Here is a 26661-nt window from a genome sequence, read left to right on the forward strand (position 1 = left end):
CTAGTTGGTGCCTTGCTGTCTGTTAGCTGTGCAATCTGGGATATCGTAAAAGCGTAAGCCAAGTCCTTCATGGAGTTCAAAAGACCTTCCAAGGGGTCGTAAAAACAGACTTACATTTAAAAACTCACTTTTTCATATAAGTGATATCTTCAATTAGGACGTAATTACACAAACATGGAGCACATATTCGGACGGCTGACGTTAATACAAATTCCCTGGTATATTACACCCCCTATCTGACATATACCGGAGAGCAGAAAATTATATCTCCTGAACCATTGAAGCAAATATTTCATATTTCATATCTAACCGTTCCGCAGATGCGTCTGCATATTAATCTACTAGTGACAAGGCTGCTAAATGCACCGAGAATAAGTTATGAATCATAATAGAAGCTAGGAGAGTTTTTGGTCATAGCTTAGGTCTCCACCTACACCTCCCTCCCCAAATGAGGCGAATGATTTACTGCTCCAGGGAGACACCCTGTGGAATTACTAGAAAAAGCTGAGCTGTGTGTGAGAGTTAAAGAATCTCCCTGCTTTACCATCGAAACTGACAGTGGGAGATAAGAAATCTGTTTTGGCTCATGAAACCTGATCTGCTTAACCCAAGGCTGACAGCAAGTACTTTAACCCTCTAACTTCTTTCTGTTATTTCTTTGCTATGCTATTGTTCTCTGTATATTTATATATATATATTGGCTACATCTTTTTTCTGTAAATATTGTTATTGCACCCTTTTGACCTTTTAGTAATAAATCTTACTTTCTGAAAGTGTTGAACTGTTTCTAAAGCTCTTTAATGCAAATTACGAATTCCTGCCGCTGAAGAGCGCTACTGTGTGTGTTTAACCCTCTGTATAACCTGCCTGTGGTGACAGTGGTATACAGACGGTTATCCAACCATCATAGTGTTATTGCTAATATTACCAAGTTTCCTCTTTCTCTGTACAAAAAGGAGGTGGTGGCAGTGTGAAGGGTTAATTGCGTAATTAACCTGACCCAGTAACAAGCTGCCGGTACACAGACTGTGGTCCATTAGCTGGAAAATCTGTTTGCAGGGTTCAGCTGGGCGTGGCATTGTTACGCACGTGACAGCGCGGTTTTAGATTGGCTAGTCCTTCGGTCACGAGTTTGGTGAGAAGGGCTGGGGTCTGACGCTGCGATCGTCACAGCCCCCACCACCATGAGGTCAGGAGAGAGGTGGGTGGTGATTTGGTATCTGCAACCAGAGGGCCACTAGTGCAGAGCCAATTAACCTGAACCCCAGTGAGATTCTGTCTACTGTTGGTGGAGGAAATGCACACTGCAAGAAAAGTGCAGTCGTGGGGTGTGCGGTAACCATTTGCCAGTACTGTCATGAAGGGCTAGTGAAAATCACCTTGTGCAATGATAAAAGTTAACCTTAGTAGGTCTTCTCCTTTTTCTATATACAGCATATCTTCCAAAAAAGGTATGCAGGCACTCATGGGTCTAGCTGCGGAGTAAGTCAAACCGATAGTATTTTATTGGCAATGTTACCATGGAGCTCAGTCTGTCTTTTTCAGTACATATACATTATCTATTGTGTATATATATATATATATATAATGTGTGTCAGATGTATCCACACATATTACACACACATATATATATATATATATATATATATATACACATATATACTGTATATACACACACACACACATATCTATATATATATACACACACATATTACACACACACACACATATATATATATATATATATATATATATATATATACACACACATATATACACATACACATACATACATATATATATATATATATATATATATATACACACACATATATACACATACACACATTTTATATATCTATATTGAAAAACAAAAAAGCATTCCTATAAAGAATTATACAAAAAGTCTTGCACATATAGGTTTGCTTTTGGCCAAGCTGGTCTCATTGTCATATATAAGTCATACCTATACCTAGGGCACTTCGGTCTTATCTGGGCTTATCCAAGTGTATCGCTTACAATGGGGATGAGGAATGCAATATTTAATGGAACACTGGCGAGTGTGTGGAAGAGATATTTAGCAGAAAATGAAGACAGAAATAGTCCAAGCACCCCCCATCCCCCCTCCTCTCCTCCAAGACGCGGCTCTAGCTGCCATTTAAAAAGCGGAGCTTTGCAGCTGCGGAGCACTTCTCTGCAGCCTGTGTCATTTTCAAAGAATCCACCTCAAACAGGCTCTAATCTCCGGCATACTGAGCCTGGAAGTAAATCCGCAGCCACACAGCATCAGTTGCTATCAAAGGCGGTCAATGTTTAATTTATGTGGGACTACAATCTTACCACTTCAGCATTTTTTGGGCTCTTCAAAATAAAACAAGCTCCCGCCTAGCAATCAGTAGCATCTCCCGCTACCATGGCGACCTAATCACATTGAACAAAAATGATTTAGGGAAACCGTTTGTTTTGTTTTTTTTGCCTTCTTTTTAATAATGAAGACATGACCCCACGATTGATAGATAATGAACTTTCATAAAGAAGAAAGGATATTTGTGAATAAATAATTGAATTGCCTGGCCTACCACCATCCCAAAGCAATAAAATAAAACTGCGCTAAATCAAAAATTAAGTGTTTTATATTGGAAGACACGGGCGGTAATAAGGTTTTCCCAGTGCTTACTGGTTTATTTATGGAAAGTGACTGTTATATGAGCCTGCAGGCTATGTAAATGTCTGTTCAATAATAGAAATAGCAAAAAAATAGCCAAGTATTATGAGTTTATTATATTATTCGTGAGGGAGAGATTAAAGATGTGGGTGAGGGAGCGTAGGATGGAGGGGGAGGGAGGTCGTAGGAGTTGTGAGGGGATAGGGTCGAGGGGGCAGGTGGTGAGGCGGGCATCAGAGAGGATCTTGGAGACTTCCTCGATGGTTGTAAGGTCAAAGGTGCAGAGTGTTGAGGGGGCTTCAGTATGAGGAATGTAGGGTGGGGTGGCATGGGACCGGTTCAGCTTCTTCCTTTCATCGCAGGTAAGAAGCCACTGACACTAGCTAGGGTCAATGTTTCCACTGACACCAATATATAGAGGTTCTTCTACCACATCTTTGAACATGATGGTGGGAGCGGGTGTAGACTCGTTTTAAATAGCATCTACTAGGAAGCTGTAAAAAAAAAACCAAATATCCAAATTAACCACTTGCCGTCCGCCTGCTGTTTATAAACGGCAGGGCGGTGGCACTCCAGGGGCGGGTTGCCGTTCATAAACGGCACCTGCCTTTTCTAGCTGTGCGCGCTCCCTGGGAGCGTGCAGCACCGCGATCTGGTGCCCGCTGTGTCCTGCGGACACAGTGAAACACCGATCGTCGGACGGAACCTCTGTATGAGGTCCCAATCATGTGATCACTGATTGGCCAATCAGTGATCACATGCAAAGTAGTAAGCAAGATGTCACTTGTGACATCATTGCTTACTACGTGTGAAATCTGTGAATGATCACAGAGGTCACATGGTACAAGGCTATTCACAATTGACAAGGTGTGACCAATCACAGCTCACTCAGTATTTCTCAATGGCTGCAAGAATGCAGACAGAGAGAAAGAGAAATGATTGCTTTTACATCCTATATGGGTGTAAAAGCAATCACTGTAAAAAAAAAAAAATCTTCATCACCCCCCACAAGTAGTACAGTGTCACCATGGTGGCTAGGGTGACAGTATGTAAAAAAAAAACCCCCAAAAAACAAATAATAATATAAGAAAATAAAATAAAAATGTAAAAAAAAGTTTAAACATTATAATTTTTGGTTATAAACTAATTTGGCTTATTTTTTTTTTTACTAAAAATATAACGGAATACATTTTGGTCAAGATCTATGATGAAAGATTATTTATTTGCAAAATTTTATAAGAAAAACACTTTTTTTCAAAATTTTGGGACTTTTTAATTTACATAGCAAAAAAAATAAAAATCCCAGCGGTGAATAAATACCACCAAAATAAAGCTTTATCTGTCTCAAAAAAATGGTAAAAAATTCATATGGGTACAGTGTTGCATGGCCACGCAATTGTCATTCAAAGTGTGATAGCGCTGAAAGCTGAAAATTGCCCTGGACAGGAAGGGGGTGAAAGTGTCCGGACAGGAAGGGGGTGAAAGTGTCCGGACAGGAAGTGGTTAAACCCCCCAACTGTATAGAAGACCCCTGCTAGGCCTTTACTTATCTCTCTATTAATCTCCCCTGGCCTGGTTTTCTGCCCCGATCCCTTGCTGTAGGCCCTGCAAATACCAAATGAACCCTACTGTTTGTACTTGTACCCTTCTAGGCATGCCCATAAGGCCAAACCAAGATATAGCCACTTAGACACTGAGCACGACATTGTGGGAGGGCAAAGGTAGAGTGCATACATACCTGAAAATGGCAGATTACCAAAGTTTCATAGCAGGTTTGGAGAGGATAGGTGTAGGGAAGGTAATTAGAGACTGTAGAGGTGCACAACATACTGTGGAGGTAATTCTTTTAGCAGGTTTTATCAACCAAGATTCCTGCAAAGGTTGGTATGGGAACCTTGGGCAGCAGCAGATTAAATTCCTACCTGCTGGTGCTTCCCAGATCAGGCACCAGTGCCACTTGGCAGACATTGTCATGGGACCTGTTCAGCTTCTTCCTTTCATCGCAGGTAAGAAGCCACTGACACTAGCTAGGGTCAATGTTCCCACTGACACCAATATATAGAGGTTCTTCTACCACACTGATCATCAATGTATGGGGGTACCTTTCCCACTGATCACCAGTGTATAGAGGATCTTCTCCCAGTGGCCACAACATAAGAGGAGACCTCTCCTACTGACAACCAATGATATGAGGGACCTCTCCCACTGAAAAATAATGTAAGAGGACACCTCTCCCTCTGAGCACCAATGTAGAAAGACAACTGGGTTTCCTCTGGGTACTCCAGTTTCCTCCCACACTCCAAAGACATGCTGGTAGGTTAATTGGATCCTGTCTAAATTGTCCCTAGTATGTGTATGTATGAATGTAAGTTAGGGACCTTAGATTGTACGCCCCTTCAGGGTTAGGGACTGATGTGAATGCACAATATATATATATGTAAAGCGCTGTGTAAATTGACGGCGCTATATAAGTACCTGAAAAAAATAAACTCTCCTGCTGAGCAAAAATGTAAGAGGACACCCTTCCCACTGGGCTTCATTGTAAGAGGACACTTCTCCCACTGACCAACAATGAAAGAGGATAAGTCTCCCACTGACCACCAATGTAAGAAGAAACATTCCCCTCTGAGCACCATTATAAGAGGACACCTCTCCCATTGACCACCAATGTACAATGACACCTCTCCCATTGACCACCAATGTACGAGGACCCCTCTCCCATTGAGCACCAATGTACGAGGACCCCTCCCCCACTGAGCACCAATGTACAAGGACCCCTCTCCCACTGAGCACCAATGTACAAGGACCCCGCTCCCACTGAGCACCAATGTACAAGGACCCCGCTCCCACTGAGCACCAATGTACAAGGACCCCGCTCCCACTGAGCACCAATGTACAAGGACACTTCTCCCACTGAACACCAATGTAGGGAAGGACTTCTCCCACTGACAATTAATGTAAGAGGACACCTCTCCGTCTGATCACCAATGCAGAAATACACCTCTTCTGCTCAGCAACAATGTAAGAGGACACCTCTCCCACTGACCACCAATGTACAATGACACCTCTCCCACTGACCACCAATGTACGAGGACCCCTCTCCCACTGAGCACCAATGTACAAGGACCCCTCTCCCACTGAGCACCAATGTACGAGGACCCCTCTCCCACTGAGCACCAATGTACGAGGACCCCTCTCCCACTGACCACCAATGTACAAGGACACTTCTCCCACTGAACACCAATGTAGGGAGGGACTTCTCCCACTGACAATTAATGTAAGAGGACACCTCTCCGTCTGATCACCAATGCAGAAATACACCTCTTCTGCTCAGCAACAATGTAAGAGGACACCTCTCCCACTGACCAATAATGAAAAGAGGGACCTCTCCTACTGACCTCTATCCCCCTGACCCCCAATGTAAGAAGGGACCTCCTCTACTCACAGCTAATGTATGGAGGCACATCTCCCACTCTCCCTATTACCTACCAATGTAAAGGACATTCTTCCTAATGATCACCAATGTAATACTGTGTTTCTTCCACTGGCCATCAATGGATGCCTTCCCCACTGACTACCACTACACAGACCACTAATGAAGAGGATTTCTCCATTGATCTTTTATTATTATATTCCAGGACAAAAAAAGTTGTTAGTTTCTGATTTCTTCCCACATAAAAAAATTAAGGGTTAGCTCACACCAGATGCAGTCTAGTGCGTCTTGACACCGAGTGCACGCAAATTTGCGCCGCATATATGCTGAGTGTGCGCGGCCTGCGTGCTCCCAACACATATATCACGGAAAGGTCCCGATCTCCCCTTTCGATCTGAACCTTTTCCAATCACGTGACCGCCGTGTCAAATCAAGGTGGTCGCATGACCCTAAAACCCCGCCCACCTCCCGGCTTCTGAAACTCTTAAAGGGCTGGGAGGCGCCGGGGGTTAATCTGCATCAAAAATTCATGCACAGTGTTTTCTACGTATCCGAATGGCCTTAGCTCATACCAGTGCAGTGCGTTCCAGAGCAGTTAACCAAAGTATGAAACACACCTGAAACATGGCAAAACACATGGAAAATGCACCAGAACACATGTAAATATGCCAGGAATGCACCGGAATGCACATGTCCTGAATTGAGATGAAGAAAAAGAGAGGGGAAAAAAATGCACTGGAACACATCAAAAACACATAAAAAACCGCATGTAAACACGCATGCAGCGACACATCTGGAACGCAGAAATTGTGGTGTGATTCAGCCCTAAAACTGAACTCCATGATAAGTAATTATTGTCTAAATACAATCATCATGTATATTCTTCCTTGAATCTCGGCGTGCTCTTGCATTTCTTCCAGATCTGTGCAGTAATCCAGTGTGAGACTTTACACTTCCTGTAATAAAGACCGCTCACTGCTGCTCTCTCTCCTTGTGCAGGGTGACTGGTCTTGTCTCCGCCCCCTCCTGTAGTTTTCTCCAGGCAGCCTGTACTGGGTGGAGCCTACTTGGTCCCTCCAACAACTCTGCACAGGTTATGTACAGCACAGTGGTGATGTCACCGCTGCTTTCACAGGGTAATATCTGGGTCTGCAAAGGGCATTTGGTGTACACAAAGCAGATTTATATCTTTTGCGGCCGGAGTTCATCTTTAAGATCAAGCCTGCAGGTGGCAAGCCAGTACGGCTCCCAGCGCGCGCTGCGACGGGTCCACTTTAAATCTATTTGAACAGACAGAGCGGAGAACGTAGAAGCCTCCTAGACAATAGTGCCGTAACAGTGCTGGGGATCCAGCTTTCAGCCGCCGTCTCCCAGGCTGTCCCCAGTGGGAGAATCTGACTCTCTACAAGATCACTTTTCACATTCTGTTCACTGCATTACACCCGTAACCGTAGAAACTGCCTGTGAAAAGAGCGAGAGAAGTTGTTTTTCTTGGCAGCATCCAGGAAGACGATTAGCGGGCACAAAAGCTTGGTTTGAAAATTCAGAAAAAAAAAAAGCGCATTTTCAAGGAAAGACGTAACGGATTCCCGCCGAGCGCTCGCACTTGGTGCCACACATTCTGTACACCTCTATCTAGAGATCGCTTCCAACGGCAAATCAAAGTGCAGAAAATAAATGTGACGCAACTCTGTTCAGGGATCACCACTACACAAAGCACAAACAAGAATCTGGGGCAATCTCTGCATAACTTAACGGGGAGAGAACATAACATTTGACCCCACCCCCCACCACCACCGCCATCACCACCACCACCACTGTCACCGCCACCACCACCCCCCCATCCCCAAACCCCACTCAAGCTTTCAATTAAACCTGAACTCAGAGCAAGCAGCTGCACACACAGGAGCTGTTCCACCTATTGCTGCCCATCCAGTCATGAGATTTAAACAGCTCTGCCACACAGCATAGCCAGGGTGGTGATACCATTTTGACAGTTTGAAATCGCATGACAAGTCGCAGTTGCTGGCAATGGAACCGTTTGTATCACTGCGACTCATGTCGCAGCGATTATGAAAAGGGTTCCTGCGCTACTTTTTGCCGGTTTCATTGTGACTTGCACAGACTTCCATTGCAAGAAAAATTGGTGGTGCAAATCGCACTAATATACGGCTTTATTATCGCACTGACATGCGGCTTTAATATCGCCCTGATATGAGGCTTTAATATCGCCCTGATATGAGGCTTTAATATCGCCCTGATATGCGGCTTTAATATCGCACTGACATGCGGCTTTAATATCGCCCTGATATGAGGCTTTAATATCGCCCTGATATGCGGCTTTAATATCGCACTGATATGCGGCTTTAATATCGCACTGATATGCGGCTTTAATATCGCCCTGATATGCGGCTTTAATATCGCACTGATATGCGGCTTTAATATCGCACTGATATGCGGCTTTAATATCGCACTGATATGCGGCTTTAATATCGCACTGATATGCTGCTTTAATATCGCACTGATATGCTGCTTTAATATCGCCCTGATATGCGGCTTTAATACCGCACTGATATGCTGCTTTAATATCGCCCTGATATGCGGCTTTAATATCGCCCTGATATGCGGCTTTAATGCCGCACTGATATGCTGCTTTAATATCGCCCTGATATGCGGCTTTAATGCCGCACTGATATGCGGCTTTAATGCCGCACTGATATGCTGCTTTAATATCGCACTGATATGCGGCTTTAATGCCGCACTGATATGCGGCTTTAATATCGCACTGATATGCGGCTTTAATATCGCCCTGATATGCGGCTTTAATATCGCCCTGATATGCGGCTTTAATATCGCACTGATATGCGGCTTTAATATCGCCCTGATATGCGGCTTTAATATCGCACTGATATGCGGCTTTAATATCGCACTGATATGCGGCTTTAATATCGCCCTGATATGCGGCTTTAATATCGCACTGATATGCGGATTTAATATCGCACTGATATGCGGCTTTAATATCGCCCTGTTATGCGGCTTTAATATCGCACTGATATGCGGCTTTAATATCGCACTGAAGTAGCACAGTTTCACAGCCGCACCGTTGTGACCCGGGTCTTAAAGATGACGCTTCATTTGAGTATATTTTGTCTTCTCTGGCTCCTCCCTCCCCTCACATTAACATGACATTTATTTATTTATTTCAGGTACTTATATAGCGCCGTCAATTTACGCCACACTTTACATGTATGTTCTACAGGGGCAGACTGACCATTTAGTCACTCGGGCACTGCCCGAGGGCCCGGGGTCAGTAGGGGGCCCCATGAGATGCTCCTGGTACCTTTCATAGGCTTTTTTGGGTGTGGTTTGAGTGTGGGCGAGGACACAGGGGCCCCATGATTTCCTATTGCCCGGGGGCCCCATGAGTTGTCAGTCCACCCCTGATATTGTACAGTCACATCAGTCCCTAACCCTCAAGGGGTGTACAGTCTAAGGTCCCTAACTCACATTCATACATACACATACTAGGGCCAATTTAGACAGGATCCAATTCACCTACCAGCATGTCTTTGGAGTGTGGGAGGAAACCGGAGTACCCAGAGGAAACCCACACAGGCACAGGGAGAACATGCAAACTCCAGATGCAGACATTTTAAATGAAACCTTTCTATTTTCATTACATGCCTTCATTTAAACCCAGTGACATCATCACTGGGTCTCTGTGCTTCTCTATGCAACGCTGGCAGATCATGGCTGGTGGGAGGACCAGTAGGGTGCTTTACAAAGCTTCCCGAAAACATCCCATCACTCTGCCTCAGTACTCCTCTTAAGAGTTCTCAGATGGCTGAACCTCCGTTCCCCGATCTCCTCTGTGTTGAGTGAACCTGTAAGCGATGAGGATTTTGTCACTTCTAGTTTCAGAGCCGTCCAGCCAAAGAAGCAGCTGACCTATCAGGATCTGGGATTGGTTATGTACTCTGGAGGGCAGGGGATACCCCTGATGTCTCCATAAAGAGGACCTGTCATTGCCCAAACCTTTCACAAGGGAGAGTGTTAGCCCCTTGTGGTAGCAATAAAGGTAAATGAAAAAAATAAAAAAGTGTACAAAAAATGTAATAAATAAAATAAATAAAAATAATTTTAAAAAATGAAAAGTAGGTTTGCAGCAATATATCAGTGTAATGTATCAGCCTACAACCGAGTAATCGGTATTGTGCCAATAGGAGAAAAGGTGCCCATAATGGCCGCTGAAAGCGCGTGATTTTAGCCACGATTTTGCCACAATTAGGGGGCGTTTTTCAGAGGTCACGTGACTCAAAAAAATGCATCACAAACACAACACGTGTGCATTTCAGGCATGGTTGGCACCTATGCAGTTTGTGTTTTGTTTTGCAGTGCGTTTTTCTTGCGTTTTTTGAAGCATTTTGCGTTTTTGGACTTTTTTTGGCTAACTTGTTGCTGGGCAGATTAAAAATGCAAAACGCATCATATAGGCAACGCGTTTGCATTTTTGATGCATTTTCAATGCATTTCAGGCCTGGTTCACACCACTGCAGTTTGTGTTTTATTTGTTTTGCAGTGCGTTTTTGTATGTGAGTTTTTGAGGTTTTTTTTAATGCATTTTGAATTTTTAAAAATTTTTTTGCCAACTTGTTGCTGTGCAGATTAAAAACGCAAAATGCATCAAAAATGCAATACGTGTGCATTTTTTATGCATTTTCAATGCATTTCAGGCCTAATTCACACCACTGCAGTTTGCGTTTTGTTTGTTTTGCAGTGCGTTTTTGAGGATTTTTAATGCACTTTGAGTTTTTTTACATTTTTTGGCCAACTTGTTGCTGTGCAGATTAAAAAAACAAAGCGCATAAAAAATGCAACTCGTGTGCATTTTGGATGCGTTTCAGTGCATTTCAGGCCTGGTTCACACCACTGCAGTTTGTGTTTTGTTTGTTTTGCAGTGCGTTTTTGTATGTGCATTTTTTTAGGGTTTTTTTTAATGCATTTCGAGTTTTTTTTACCTTTTTTTGGCCAACTTGTTGCTGTGCAGATTAAAAACACAAAATGCATAAAAAAAATGCATCTCGTGTGCATTTTGGATGCGTTTCAGTGCATTTCAGGCCTGGTTCACACCAATGCAGTTTGTGGTTTGTCCATTTTGCAGTATGTTTTGCATTTTTGCATGCACATTTTGTACGCTTTTTTTAGGCACTTTGCGGTTTTTAATTTTTTTTGGCCAACTTGTTGCTGGGCAGATTAAAAATGCAAAACGCATCAAAAATGCAACATGTGTTGTGTTTTTTATGGATTTTCAATGCATTGCAGGTCAGGTTCACACCAACACAGTTTACGTTTTGTCCGTTTTGCAGTGCGTTTTGTGTTTTTGCACGCACATTTTTGACATTTTATTTTTAAGCGTTTTATGTTTTTTTGTTTTTTTTTCTTTTTTTTGGCCAACTTGTGGCTGGACAGATTAAAAACACAAAACGCATCAAAAACTAATTTTTTATGCATTTTCAATGCATTTCAGGGCTGGTTCACACCAATGCAGTTGCTTTTTATCTGTTTTGCAGTGCGTTTTGAGTTTTTGCATGCACATTTTTGATGCGTTTTGCATTTTTTTTGGCCAACTTGCTGCTGGACAGATTAAAAAGTCCAGAGATTTCCCCTGCAGTACTTTTTCTTTGCTGTTAGATGCCCTCAGGCTGATGGCCAGCATCATTCAATACACTTTCTCTGATCCCAGGTCATCCTGGACCCACCCCCAGCCTGTGACTTGGACAGCAAAAGGAAAAAAGGAGCACAGTGAGGAGTTCATCTCTCTGTCACTCTGCTCTCTCCTCCTATCAGAATGCTTCTTGTCAGCACAGGAACTGATTGGCTCTTTGTGCTGCTACTTCCTCTCACACTCCAGCCCTGCTGTACAGGGACTGCAGGAGGCTGATAACAGGTCACATTCAGCTCCTTACACTGCTTGTATTACAAAAACATTTAATGGCGTACAACCGAATGCAAAGCTGTATTGTTCTGCGTCTTTTATATCCCTTCACTGACACCGATGATGGGGCACTATTCCTCCCACTGACACCAACGATGGGGCACTATTCCTCCCACTGACACCGATGATGGGGCACTATTCCTCCCACTGACACCAAAGATGGGGCACTATTCCTCCCACTGACACCAACGATGGGGCACTATTCCTCCCACTGACACCAATGATGGGGCACTATTCCTCCCACTGACACCAAAGATGGGGCACTATTCCTCCCACTGACACCAACAGTGAGGCACTATACCCCCAAATTACACCAACAATGCCGCACTATTTCTCCCACTGACAACCGTAACAGAGCACCATTCCTCCCACTGACACCAAAGACGGGGCACTATTCCACCCACTGACATAAGTGGGCACAATTCCTCCCACTGACACCAATAATGGGGCACTATTCAGACCACTGACACCAAAGATACGGCACTATTCCTCCCACTGACACCAAAGACCGGCACTATTCAACCCACTGACATAAGTGGGCACAATTCCTTCCACTGACACCAACGATGGGGCACTATTCAGACCACTGACACCAACAATGGGGCACTATACCCCCAAAATTACACCAATGATGGGGCACTACTCCCCCACTGATACCAATGATGAGACACTATTCCTCCTACTGACACCAAAGATGAGGCACTATTCCTCCTACTGACACCAATGGCGGGGCACTACTCCCCCACTGATACCAATGATGGGGAACTATTCCTCCCCCCACTGACACCAACGATGGGGCACTATTCCTCCCACTGATATCAATGATGGGGAACTATTCCTCCCCCCACTGACACCAACGATGGGGCACTATTCCTCCCCCCACTGATACCAATGATGGGGCACTATTCCTCCCCCCACTGATACCAATGATGGGGCACTATTCCTCCCCCCACTGATACCAATGATGGGGCACTATTCCTCCCACTGATACCAATGATGAGGCACTATTCCTCCCACTGACACCAATGATGGGGCACTATTCCTCCCACTGACACCAATGATGAGGCACTATTCCTCCCACTGACACCAATGATGGGGCCCTATTCCTCCCACTGATACCAGTGATGGGGCACTATTCCTCCCACTGACACCAATGATGAGGCACTATTCCTCCCAATGACACCAATGATGGGACACTATTCCTCCCACTGACAACAATGATGGGGCACTATTCCTCCCACTGATACCAATGATGGGGCACTATTCCTCCCACTGACACCAATGATGGGGCACTATTCTCCCCACTGATACCAATGATGGGGCACTATTCCTCCCACTGACACCAATGATGGGACACTATTCCTCCCACTGACACCAACAGTGGGGCAATATTCCACTCACTGACACCAATGATGGGACACTGTTCCTCCCACTGATAACAAAAATGGCAAAAAATTCCTGGTGCTGCAACATTTTCCCTGATAAGTGAGCTGCACCTGCTTTGTCTATTTATTTGATTTGTATTATAAATAGTGCACAATATTTCCCTTTCATCAATAATATGCTGCTAGTTCTAGTTCCCATCTGTGTGTTTTGAGCCGGTGTGTCTTTGTGGAAGGGTCAGGGTCTTTCTTTCTCTTCAGCAGATTGCATTTTGCGTGTTATAGACTTCAATGGAACTGCATCAGAAACGCATGAAGAATGGTTTTTGGTGCGTTTCCTGCATAACAACAGACTCCTCCCTCTATCAACATTAAACGCACTAAAAAAAGTGCAAAACGCAGAAAAAAAGCATTAAAAACATTTCTAAAACACGTGTGAACAAATACTAAGGACACCGGGGAAAATGCACCAATCACAACCTGCATGAGTGTGAACCTAGCCTCAGACCTCGTTTACACAGGCGGTAAAAACAAGGGGTTCGGCTGCCATTTTTCTGCCCAACAAAAGCATAACAGGGCAGCAGGAGGGGATTGTAAACATGCCATGGCAAACGAAGTGTTACTAAACCCACAACAGTAAAATCAGTCTGTATATGCAGTAAAGCATGCTTGTTATACCCACTGTGGAACCTAAGGGGTTAATCCTCTGCATTGTACAAAAAGGCCGTTTGATCCTGCCTTCTCTGATCCTCCCCTTCTTCCAGTGTCCCCAATCCATGTGCTGATAGTACAGAGCCCTAGGAGTCACTGTGCACATGCTCAGTTTAGTATGTATTGCTACAGGGTTTTTTTTCCTTTTGGAGGGTGCATGTGGTCAGCACAGGGCAAATCAGCGCTGTCCAGACAGAGGGTCAGGGGTTATGCAGCCTCATAGGACAGTCAGCGCAGAATGAAAACTCCTACAAGATTAACCAGTGCTCAGCTGGGCACTGATAGAAGTCACAAGACTGCTCTAACTGCTGATGAGAAAAGGTATTTAGAAGTTTATATTTACTAAAATAATTGCATTTCCATGTTCTGTGTACTGTGAGAGACCAGATATAGTGAATGTAGGGTCCTGGGTTTAGGTTAGGAACACTAATGCAGGCCATAGATGAGTCGAACATTGGCCGATTTTTCGAACGATAAACAAAAAATCGGTCGTTCATTCGGCTGATGTTACCACCCACGGTTTAAAAAATCGGCCAACTAAATCATAAAGTTCACCCCATAACTTCTGTCCCTTGCAGGTCGCTGCTCATGCGCCGATTTTTTATCGTGAAAACGATCGGCCGATTTGGCCATCATTGCTGGGAATTTTCCAAAATAACCGAAAATCTCAAAGTGCCAAAAACCCGAAGAACGGCCGACCAATTAACCCACTAACGGTTCGAAGATCGGCCAATTTTTGCACTGTCTATGGCCGGCATAACTAAATTTAACCCAATAGGCTAGGTGGCGCCACATGTCTAACATGCTCATTGACATCAATGGGACCGCACTGCAGCCACGAGCCCACCGCTTGGCTCACAGGTTCAACGTGGTAATGCAAGATTCCCGTTTGACAACATTTTTTTTTACAAAAAAGTACACAAGATCCAGCGAGCAGACAGTTCCAAAAACGTATCACATGATGCATGGCATGCTTGGATGGGCGGAGCTTCGTAAATTATAATGGTAAGTAGTCATTCTGTGCATTTAGCGTATTGTGATCGCACGTAAAATGCGATGGCGTGAGAGGGCCCTTAGTGTCCGGTCACACTAGTGCGATTTGCAATCGTACCAAAAATCGCATCTAATGGAAGTGAATGTCAGTGTCTTAACATGTGCGATTTGCTGCAGCGCAATTTCTAAAGTAGTTCTTGCATTACTTTATCTGCAGTTTTCTTGCGATTTCACATTCAAAGAATATAATGGAAATCGCAGCGCAAATTGCACAAAATCATTGAAAAAATTCACAAGTAGCAATAAAGTCTACAGAAATCGCACCTGAAATTGTGCTGAAATTGCACACAAATGGTATCAGTGTGACCGGTGACATAGTGTCGTAACAACTGCGATTTGCTGCAGTGCGATTTTTAAAGTAGTTCTTGCATTACTTTTTCTGCAGTTTTGTAGCGATTTCACATACAATATAATGGAAATCGCACCGCAAATTGCACAAAATTGTTGAAAATCTTCACAAGTAGTAATACAGTCTATAGAAATCGCACCTGAAATTCTGCTGAAATTGCGCTTAAATCACAGCAGATGGGCGGAGCTTCATAAATTATAATGGTAAGTAGTCATTATGCGCATTTAGCGTATTATGATCCCTCGTAAAATGCGATGGCATCAAAGGGCCCTTAGTGCCCGGTCATACTGGTGCGATTTGGGAATTGAAATCACAGCTGAAATCGCATCTAATGAATGTGAAAGTTAGTGCCCCGTTACACTGGTGCAATTTACAAATTGAAATCGCACCCGAAATTGCATCTAATGGATGTGAATGTCAGCGTCTAACATGCGCGATTTCTAAAGTAGTGCTTGCATTATTTTTTCTGCAGTTTTGTTGCGATTTCACAAAGAAATAATATAATGGAAATCGCACTGCAAATTTGCACGAAATTGTTGAAAATAAAAATCTTCACAAGTAGCAATAAAGTCTATAGAAATTGCACCTGAAATTGTGCTGAAATTGCACTTAAATCTCATCAGTGTGACCGATGACTTAGTGTCGTAATGTGCAATTTGGATGTGGATGTGAATATCAGCGTCTTAACATGTGCGATTTGCTGCAGCGCAATTGCTAACGTAGTGCTTGCATTATTTTTTCTGCAGTTTTGTTGATATTTCACATTGAAAGAATATAATGGAAATCACAGCGCAAATTGCACGAAATCGTTGGAAATCTTCACAAGTAGCAATAAAGTCTATAGAAAGCGCACCTGAAATTGCGCTGAAATTGCACACAAGTGGCATCAGTGTGACCGGTGACTTAGTGGCATAACATTAGCGGGCAGCACAGTGGCTAAATGGTTAGCCCTTCCCCCTGGCAGTACTAGGATGACGGGTTGTTGGTTCGAATCCCAGCCTTGGCACCACCTGCCTGGAGTTTGCATGTTCTCCCTGTGCCTGTGTGAGTTTTCTCTGTGTCCTCTGGTTTCCTCCCACACATGTTAATTGGTTCCTGTCTAAATTGGCCCTAGTATGTGTATGTATGAATGTGAGTTAGGGACCTTAGATTGTACACCCCTTGAGGGTGAGGGGACAGGGACAGACTGACCATTTGGAAACTCAGGCGCTGCCCGAGGGCCCGGGGTCAGCAGGGGCCCCATGAGATGCCCCTGGTACCTTTTTCATAGGCTTTTTTGAGTTTAGGCAAGGACACAGGGGCCCCATGATCTCCTATTGCCCGGGGGCCCCATGAGTTGTCAGTCCGCCCCTGTTAGGGACTGATGTGCAATATATATATATAACATATACGTAAAGCACCGCATAAAATTGATAGCGCTATATAAGTACCTGAAATAAATAAATAATAACAAATAAATAATTTGCTGCAGCGCAACTTCTAAAGTGGTTCTTGTATTATTCTTCCTTCAGTTTTGTAGCGATTTCACAGACAGAATATAATGGAAATCACACTGCAAATCGCACAAAATCGTTGAAAATCTTCACAAGTCACAATAAAGTCTTCAGTAATCGCACCTGAAATTGCACACAAATCGTGCGATTAATTTTCAGCGCTGTGATCGGTGACTTAGAAAGGGGAATGAAGATGGCTCTGTCGTGGTAGACGGGATGATGCGACCATGCTTCTCTCCATGACACAATTACATGTACAGCAGTTAGGTGAAGGGGGCCCCGGGGCCAGACACATGTTTCAGCATGAGCCATCCTTGCTGTATAGGACAATAGGTCACCTCCTTGGGATTTGTGGACTCAGACGTCATGAGAAAAACTGGGCTTTCAGGGAAGCATGGATTGCTTTTAAGAGGCATTTACCATGCATTCCCTCTGCTTTGTATAGAGGATATGTTGCCTCCTTACTGCCTGTCAAATGCCTCTGAACAGCAATCCACAATGGATCGCTTTTCAGAGGAGTGACAAGTTCGCCAAGAGGTCTTGAGGCAAATAAAAAAATAAGTATCATGGACAGCGCTCAACGGCGTTGCTGCAAGCACATTAATAGGCTAAGTTCACACTAGCCCATTGGTGGATCACTTTTCAGAGTGTGGCTACGCACAGCGTTTGGCTCACGGTGGCAGCATGGTCCCATCAACTTGAATGACCAAGTTGAACAGGTAATGCCTCCTGTCAGCTCAACAAGCCGCCAAAAAATTTGGCGCGGCGGTGTAGCATTTGCTAGGTGAGGAGAAGACATATCGCCTCTTTGCTGCCTGTCAAACGTCTCTGAAAAGCGATTGGACTGCAGATCGCTTATCAGAGGCAGGGCAATCTTGCTGCATGTCTAGCCTAACAAAGCGCACCACAGCCCACAAATGTGAATAATCTGTGTTGGGATAGTTGGCTTCAGAAAAGTGTAGCATGTGGCAGGGGCGGACTGACCATTTGGAAACTCGAGGTCAGTAGGGGGCCCCATGAGATGCCCCTGGTACCTTTTTCATAGGCTTTTTTGAGTTTGGGCAAGGACACAGGGGCCCCATGATCCCCTATTGCCCGGGGGCCCCATGAGTTGTCAGTCCGCCCGTTTCATAGGCTTTTTTGGGTGTGCTATGAGTGTTGGCGAGGACACAGGGGCCCCATGATTTCCTATTGTCTGGGGGCCCCATGAGTTGTCAGTCCGCCCGTCCCGGGCAATAGGGGATCATGGGGCCCCTGTGTCCTTGCCCAAACAAAAAAGCCTATGAAAAAGGTACCAGGGGCATCTCATGGGGCCCCCTACTGAACCCGGGACCTCAGACGGTGCCCGAGTTTCCAAATGGTCAGTCCGCCCCTGCTATGAAAGGTACCAGGGGCATCTCATGGGGCCCCCTACTGATCCCGGGCCCTCGGGCAGTGCCCGAGTGGCTAAGTGGTCAGTCCGCCCCTGGCGGGATTCCAACGGGCACTATGTTTTCTACTCACAAGCCAAAAACATGCTGGCAGGCAAATGGGCTAACAAATATGCAGAAGAGTTGGCCGCACACCGGAGGAATGATGAAAAACATGCAAATGATTTGCTGATCCGTAGGACACAAAACGCACCAGTACATAGGCATGGCTGTTAACGCGTTTCACACGATCGCGTGCTTTTCATCATTCCTCCAGGGTGCGGCCAACCCTTCTTCCTATTTGTATGCATACGTGGTGGCGAGCCAGGGTCTGCACCTGTTGTGGTTTGATGCTGACCGTTTTATCTGACCGGTATTTCCTTTCTTCATTGGTGGCAAATGAGCTAGCAAGCTGGCCATACTGTGTTACCCCAGGTTCACACCCAAGCGTTCTCTGCAGCGTTTTGCAGAAACGCACTACAGCCCATTTAACATGATTTCCTATGGGACAGGTTCACATCTCAGCATTTTCACTCGGTGCGTTTTTTGGAAAGGGTCAGGTACTTGCGTTTTTGGTTCTATAGACTTTGATGGAAACGCTGCTAAAAGCATGTAGTGCATTTTTGCGGTATTTTTGACGCATTTATGATGCGTTTTAAATCTGCCTAGCAGCAAGAAAAACACAAAACGCATGTGCAAGAACACAAAACGCACTGCAGAAACAGCTCAAACGCAAACTGCATAGTTATGAACCTAGCCTTAGGCGGGGTTCACACCTGTGAGGTGCAGCATATCACATGAGAATTACGTGCGGTGTGATTGGAGCCATACAGTTTGGGTGCAGGACCCCTTTTTTTTTGGTCTGCACTAGAATTGGATCCCATGGGTATTCACACCCATGCGATCTGATTCTGCACATCGCACCGCGTTTTGCGGACCGATTTGGGGGTTTTGTTAGCTTAACATACACACCCGCAGCGATCCGCATGAACGGGGTGCGATTGTGATGACATGCGTAATTCACACAGAAAACGCTGCGAATTCTGCACCGCATCAGTGTGAACCAGGGCTTAATGAAGGAGCTGACATTAGACTGCAAACTGTTTTGGGACAGATGTGAGTGGTCCTAGGTAAAAACAACACATATCTATACATATGTATATCTTTATTTATTTGTTTATTTAAGCTCCATGACCAGGGTCCTCCTGTTCCTTCTGTACTGAACTATATTGTTAGGTTAGTGTTAGGGTTACAGAGAAGGTTAGTGTTAGGGTTACGGAGGTGGTTAGTATGGAGATTATGGAGAGGAGTACTTTTATGGGGAAGGTTAGTGTTAGGGTTACAGAGAAGGTTAGTGTTAGGGTTACAGAGAAGGTTAGTGTTAGGGTTACGGAGAAGGTTAGTGTTAGGGTTACGGAGGTGGTTAGTATGGTGATTATGGAGAGGAGTACTTTTATGGGGAAGGTTAGTGTTAGGGTTACAAAGAAGGTTAGTGTTAGGGTTACGGAGGTGGTTAGTATGGAGATTATGGAGGGGAGTACTTTTATGGGGAAGGTTAGTGTTAGGGCTACAGAGAAGGTTAGTATTAGGGTTAAAAGGAAGGTTAGTATGGAAATTATGGAGAGGGCTAGAGTGTACAGGGAAGGTTAATATTGAGGCTATTGAGAGGGTTAGGGTTATAGAGAACCTTAGTGTTAAAGTTATGGAGAGGGTTAGTGTTAGGGTTGCAAAGAAGGTTTGTGTGGAGATTATGGAGAGGGATAGGGTCACAGAGAAGGTTAGTGTTGGGTTAGAAAGAAGGTTAGTGTTAGGGTTACAAAGAAGGTTAGTGTGGAGATTATGGAGAGGGATAGGGTCACAGAGAAGGTTAGTGTTAGTGTTATGGAGAAGGTTAGGGTTAAAGGGAAGGTTATTGTTAGGATTAAAGGGAGGGTTAGTACGGAGGTTATGGAGAAGGTTAGGGTTATAGAGAACATTAGTGTTAAAGTTATGGTGAGAGTTAGTATAAGGGTTACAGAGAAGGTTAGTGTTAGGATTGCAGGGAAGGTTAGTATGGAGAATATGGAGAGGGTTAGGGTTACAAAGAATGTAAGTGTTAGAGTTATAGCGAAAATTAGTGTTAGGATTATAGAGAAGATTAGTGTTAGTTATAGAGAAGGTTAGTGTTAGGGTTAAAAGGAAAGTTAGATGGGAAATATAGAGAGGGTTAGGGTCACAGAGAAGGTTAGTGTTAGGGTCACAGAGAAGGTTATTGTTAGGCTTACAAAGAAGGTTAGTGTTAGGGTTACAGGGAGGGTTAGTGTGGAGGTTACGGAGAAGGTTAGTGTTGGGGTTACAGGGAATGTTAGTGTGGAGGTTATGGAGAGGGTTAGTGTTACGATGAAGGTTGGTGTGGGGGTTATGGAGAGGATTAGTGTTAGGGTTACAGGGAAGGTTGGTGTGGAGGATATGGAGAGGGTTAGTGTTAGGGTTACAGGGAAGGTTGGTGTGGGGGTTATGGAGAGGATTAGTGTTAGGGTTACAGGGAAGGTTGGTGTGGAGGATATGGAGAGGGTTAGTGTTAGGGTTGCAGCGAAGGTTGGTGTGGGTTTTATGGAGAAGATTAGTGTTAGGGTTATGGAGAAGGTTGGTGTGGGGGTTATGGAGAGGGTTAGTGTTAGAGTTACGAAGAAGGTTGGTGTGGGGGTTGTGGAGAGGGTTAGTGTTAGGGTTATGGAGGAGGTTGGTGTGGGGGTTATGGAGAGGATTAGTGTTAGGGTTATGGAGAAGGTTGGTGTGGGGGTTATGGAGAGGGTTAGTGTTAGGGTTATGGAGACGGTTGGTGTGGGGGTTATGGGGAAGGTTGGTGTGGAGGATATGGAGAGGATTAGTGTTAGGGTTATGGAGAAGGTTGGTGTGGGGGTTATGGGGAAGGTTGGTGTGGGGGTTATGGAGAGGATTAGTGTTAGGGTTATGGAAAAGGTTGGTGTGGAGGATATGGAGAGGATAAGTGTTAGGGTTATGGAGATGGTTGGTGTGGAGGATATGGAGAGGGTTAGTGTGGGGGTTATGGAGAAGGTTGGTGTGGAGGATATGGAGAGGGTTAGTGTTAGGGTTATGGAGAAGGTTGGTGTGGGGATTATGGGGAAGGTTGGTGTGGGGGTTATGGAGAGGATTAGTGTTAGGGTTATGGAGAAGGTTGGTGTGGGGATATGGAGAGGGTTAGTGTTAGGGTTATGGAGAGGGTTAGTGTTAGGGTTACGGAGAAGGTTGGTGTGGGGGTTATGGAGAAGGTTGGTGTGGGGGTTATGGAGAAGGTTGGTGTGGGGGTTACGGAGAAGGTTGGTGTGGGGGTTTCAAGAAGGGTTACAAGGAAGGTTACAGTGAGGGGTCTCAGGGTATGTCACTCTCTGCTCTGTAAATCACCAATGCTGACCTCCCAGCACTGAATGTTGTAACCTATATCAGCCAATCCCTGCCCTCCATCTACTGCTCTGCCTATGATAGAACCTAGCCCCATATCTTTCCCTGCGTTCTGCCGCGTCTTCCTACATACATGTAACCTGGCCACACTCGGGGGTGTCATCGTGAATTCTAAGTGCGATCCCTTTAAGTAAGGAAGAGAAAATGTGAAACAATAAATCCTCCGTGTCCTAAGTGAACGGCGCCATCCTGCGCAGCCTACAGGTCCACTTTAAACCTCCAGACATGGGTTTGGGCCAAAGGTAAGCGAGCGCATGACACAATAGCCTGCATGGCGTTGTCACCAGCGGGGCCAGATTCCAAAGTCACTTCTAATCCCGCTGAATTCTATTCAACTGTCACCGTCACATGGACAACGCGGTGAATGAAATCAAGTCCCAGCGCAGCGCGGACGCCGACAGCTTTCTCCTCAAGTTGCAGAAAAAGAAAGGATGGAAAAAAAAAAACCAAATCCATGGAGAAGATACATTAACCCTTCATCTGCTGAGAAGCCCCGGGGCTGTGGAAGATATGGGAAAGCCAAGGATATACGATGAATCCGAGGACGACGCTTCGGGGGAAGTGCGACTGATGAAGAATTGGGAGATTTCAGGGAAAATCCTCGCCTTTGGTCCTTTATTTCTATAGATGAGCAGTTGAGGAGGGGGGGGGGAGGGGAGGGGGGATTAGGATTGTCCCCTTGTCCCTGAGTACACCTAATGAAGTCAGCGCTCTGCATGCAAATGAGCCTGGCGGACGCACGGGAAAGTGGAGAGAGTTCGCTAAATCTCCCCGTCCCCTCGGAACGAATAGTCCTCCATATGGGTGATAGAAAAATCAGTCACCCACCAGACCGAGGAAAAACTTCCCCCTATCGCCAGGGTCTAGCCGGAGATGACTTCGCAACGAAAACGCATTTGCAGACGCTTCGGGCAGCAAAATAGCAAAAAAAAAAAAAAAACGCAAAAAAAGCATTATTACCCCAGCCGGCGTTGCTATGTGACTTAACCCCTTCATCACCGAGATGCCGCAACAAAACACAGGCAATATTTTTTTTCCTTTTCCCCGCTCATCTGTCATAGCTTACTAAACGCACAAACACATATAGCGCCTTGTGGGTATATGCATTATGCATGGCTGACATTACAATACATCGTGCTGCATGCTATTAAATCACATGGAGGGGGGGGGGGATTGCACGCTGCTTGGCATTCCAGCAGATCCCTTCCCATGTATGTAGGAATACAACAACGCACATCCATATATATATATTATATACACACACATCCTGCAAATGGAAACGATGAGCGCTGAGGATGCGGTAACCCATAGCAACCAAAGCCCTAGCATCCAGAGCCCTGGAAACCAAGGATCTGCTTGCATCGTAGATACGGAAGCTAACTGGTTGCCGTGGGTTACAGCCTGGCATCATAGCCGGTTAATCCGGTGCAGCGGATTACTATAGATCAGCAGGGGATCAGGGTTGTGTTTACAGGTCCTCAGTTCACACAGGCTCAAAGTTTTTCAGAGCAAGGTGGGACAAAGTTGTCCGAAGGCGGACAAGCTAGCAGCAGCACACAATGCCACGAGGAGGGCCCCCCTGTCCCCCCCTTACCTGCGCAAGGCTCCCAGGCGTGCAATCAGCTGCTGGATCCTAACGGCTAGATATCCATGTGGCGGAGAAGGGGGAAAGGCTGCGGCTGCCTTCCCTGCACACACACAGACTGGGAGCTGGGATTGTCTATGGACTGCTCCAGCCTTTGCCTGCCTATTCCCAGCCCTCTAATCACAGCGCAGCCTACTGGGGAGACCTGCCTGACGCCTCGTGCCTGCGTTTTCACTTCTCACGCTGCTGCACTTTCCTCTGCTTAGGGCCACACTGGCCCCTGGGTTGCTGTACACAAATATAGGCTCCTGTTTAGAAGAAAAAAAAAAGGCTGGAAATGGATATCCTGCAATAGTTGCCATGGTGAAGACAGTAGCGTTTACGTCAGGCTATCGGTATCGCCAACGTTTCTGCTACGTTACAATAGTAGCATAAATATGTACAAAAATTTAGAAATAATGTACAAAAATGTACAAATGTGCAAAAATGTAAATATGTAAAAATAATGTACAAAAATGTAAAAATAATATACAAAAATGTACACATGTGCAAAAATGTAAATATGTAAAAACAATGTACAAAAATGTAAAAATAATGTACTAAAATGTACTCATGTGCAAAAATGTAAAAATAATGTACAAAAATACTCGTGCAAAAATGTAAATATGTAAAAATAATGTACAAAAATGTAAAAATAATGTACAAAAATGTACTCATGTGCAAAAATGTAAAAATAATGTACAAAAATGTACTCATGTGCAAAATGTAAATATGTAAAAAATAATGTACATAAATGTAAAAATAATGTACAAAAATGTACACATGTGCAAAAATGTAAATATGTAAAAATAATGTACAAAAATGTAAAAATAATGTACAAAAATGTACACATGTGCAAAAATGTAAATATGTAAAAATAATGTACAAAAATGTAAAAATAATGTACAAAAATGTACACATGTGCAAAAATGTAAATATGTAAAAATAATGTACAAAAATGTAAAAATAATATACAAAAATGTACACATGTGCAAAAATGTAAATATGTAAAAACAATGTACAAAAAGGTAAAAACAATGTACAAAAATGTAAAAATAATGTACAAAAATGAACACATGTGCAAAAATGTAAATATGTAAAAACAATATACAAAAATGTAAAAATAATGTACAAAAATGTACAAGTGTGCAAAAATGTAAATATGTAAAAATAATGTACAAAAATGTAAAAATAATGTACAAAAATAATGTACAAAAATGTAAAAATAATATACAAAAATGTACAAATGTGCAAAAATGTAAATATGTAAAAATAATGTACAAAAATGTAAAAATAATGTACAAAAATAATGTACAAAAATGTAAAAATAATATACAAAAATGTACAAATGTGCAAAAATGTAAATATGTAAAAACAATGTACAAAAGTGTAAAAATAATGTACAAATGTAAAAATAATGTACAAAAGTACAAAAATGTACAAAAATAAAAATGTGCAAAAATGTAAATATGTAAAAATAATGTACAAAAGTACAAAAATGTATAAAAATGTAAAAATGTAGCTTGGTGTATAATATGGTGTTGCGACAATTTGCGTTTGTGTGATGCGGTGTCACGCGTTGTGCGACTTGTTTCACACCCTGGAGTGCGAAAAAGCGCATTCACGTTTTCAGTTTTTTTCGTGCAGAAGAAACGTGGAATAAAAGTCTCTTAGGGTCAGGTCATACCACAGAGACGCAGTCCGGAAGCATTCCAGATGCATTTGTGAATGCACGTCTTTGATGTATTCTGGTCCATTTTTGATGCGTATTTAAGTGCATTCCAGTGCGTTTTCCCCTTTCTTTTTTTCCCCAAAGTTTCCTGGGGTGTTTTTTTTTCTTTTTGCAGTAATGCGCTTTCAGCACTTTCTTTTTAGTGGATTGCCCTACATGCAGGAAACGTGGAAAGAAAGTCTCTTAGGGCCAGGTCACAACACAGAAACGCAGTACAGAAGCATATGTATTTCTGAATGCATATTTTTTATGTATTCTGCTCTGTTTTTGATGCGTTTTAAATGCGTTCCAGTGCGGTTTCCCCTTTAGTTTTTCCCCAAAATTTCATGAGGTTTTTTTTTGTTTTTTTGCTGTAATGCGTTTTCAGCACTTTCTTTTTAGTAGACTGTCCTACGCGCAGGAAATGTGGAAAGGAAGTCTCTTAGGGCCAGATCACACCACAGAAATGCAGTCCGGTAGCATTCCAGATGCATTTCTGAATGCACACTTTTGATGGATTCTGCTCCATTTTTGATGCGTTTTAAATGCGTTCCCGTGCATTTTCCCCCCTTTTTTCCCCCAAAGTTTCCTGTTTTTTTGTTTTGTTTTTGCTGTAATGTGTTTTCAGCGCATTCTTTTTAGTGGACTGCCCTACACGCAGGAACCATGGAAAGGGAGTCTCTTAGGGCCAGGTCACACCACAGAAACGCAGTCCAGAAGCCATCCAGATGTATTTCTGAATACACGTTTTCGATGTATTTTGGTCCATTTTTTATGCGTTTTAAATGCGTTCCCGTGTGTTATCCCATCTTTTTTTTTTTTTTTGCTGTAATGCGTTTTCAGCACTTTCTTTTTAGTGGACTGCCCTACGCACAAGAAATGTAGTCCGCTAGTATTCCAGATGCAATTCTGAATGCATGTCTTTGATGTATTGTGCTCCATTTTTTATGCATTTTAAATGCGTTCCAGTGCGTTTTGCCCTCTTTTTTCCCCCAAAGTTTTCTGTGGTGTTTTTCTTTCCTGTAATGCGTTTTCAGCAATTTTTAGTGGATTGCACTATGCGCAGGAAACGTGGAAAGGAAGTCTCTTTGGACCAAGTCACGCCACAGAAACGCAGTCCAGAAGCATTCCACATTTCTGAATAAACATTTTTTATGTATTCTGGTCCATTTTTGATGTGTTTTAAATGCGTTCCGGTGCGTTTTCCCCTCTTTTTTCCCCAAAGTTTCCTGGGGTGTGTCTTTTGTTTTGTTTTTTTGCTGTAATGCGTTTTCAGCACTTTTTTAGTGGACTGCCCTATGGACAAGAAACACAGTGCGGTAGCAATCCAGATGCATTTTTGAATTAACATTTTTTTATGTATTCTGGTCTATT

General features: G+C 43.8%; 1 long non-coding RNA gene across 1 annotated transcript in view; it reads right to left on the reverse strand.

Moving 5' to 3' along the window:
• The window catches only part of LOC149471140 (uncharacterized), a 235001-nt gene extending 211297 nt beyond the window's left edge, over positions 1 to 23704 (reverse strand). Inside the window, exon 1 of the long non-coding RNA XR_016307280.1 lies at positions 23547 to 23704. This is a non-coding gene — a long non-coding RNA (uncharacterized LOC149471140). The remainder of the gene's footprint in view (positions 1 to 23546) is intronic.
• Between the last annotated feature and the right edge of the window lie 2957 nt (positions 23705 to 26661).

This window comes from Staurois parvus, unplaced genomic scaffold, assembly GCF_062004578.1.
Source record: "Staurois parvus isolate SC_StPar_1 unplaced genomic scaffold, SC_StPar_1.0 ptg000027l, whole genome shotgun sequence".
In the NCBI taxonomy this organism is placed as follows: Eukaryota; Metazoa; Chordata; class Amphibia; order Anura; family Ranidae; genus Staurois; species Staurois parvus.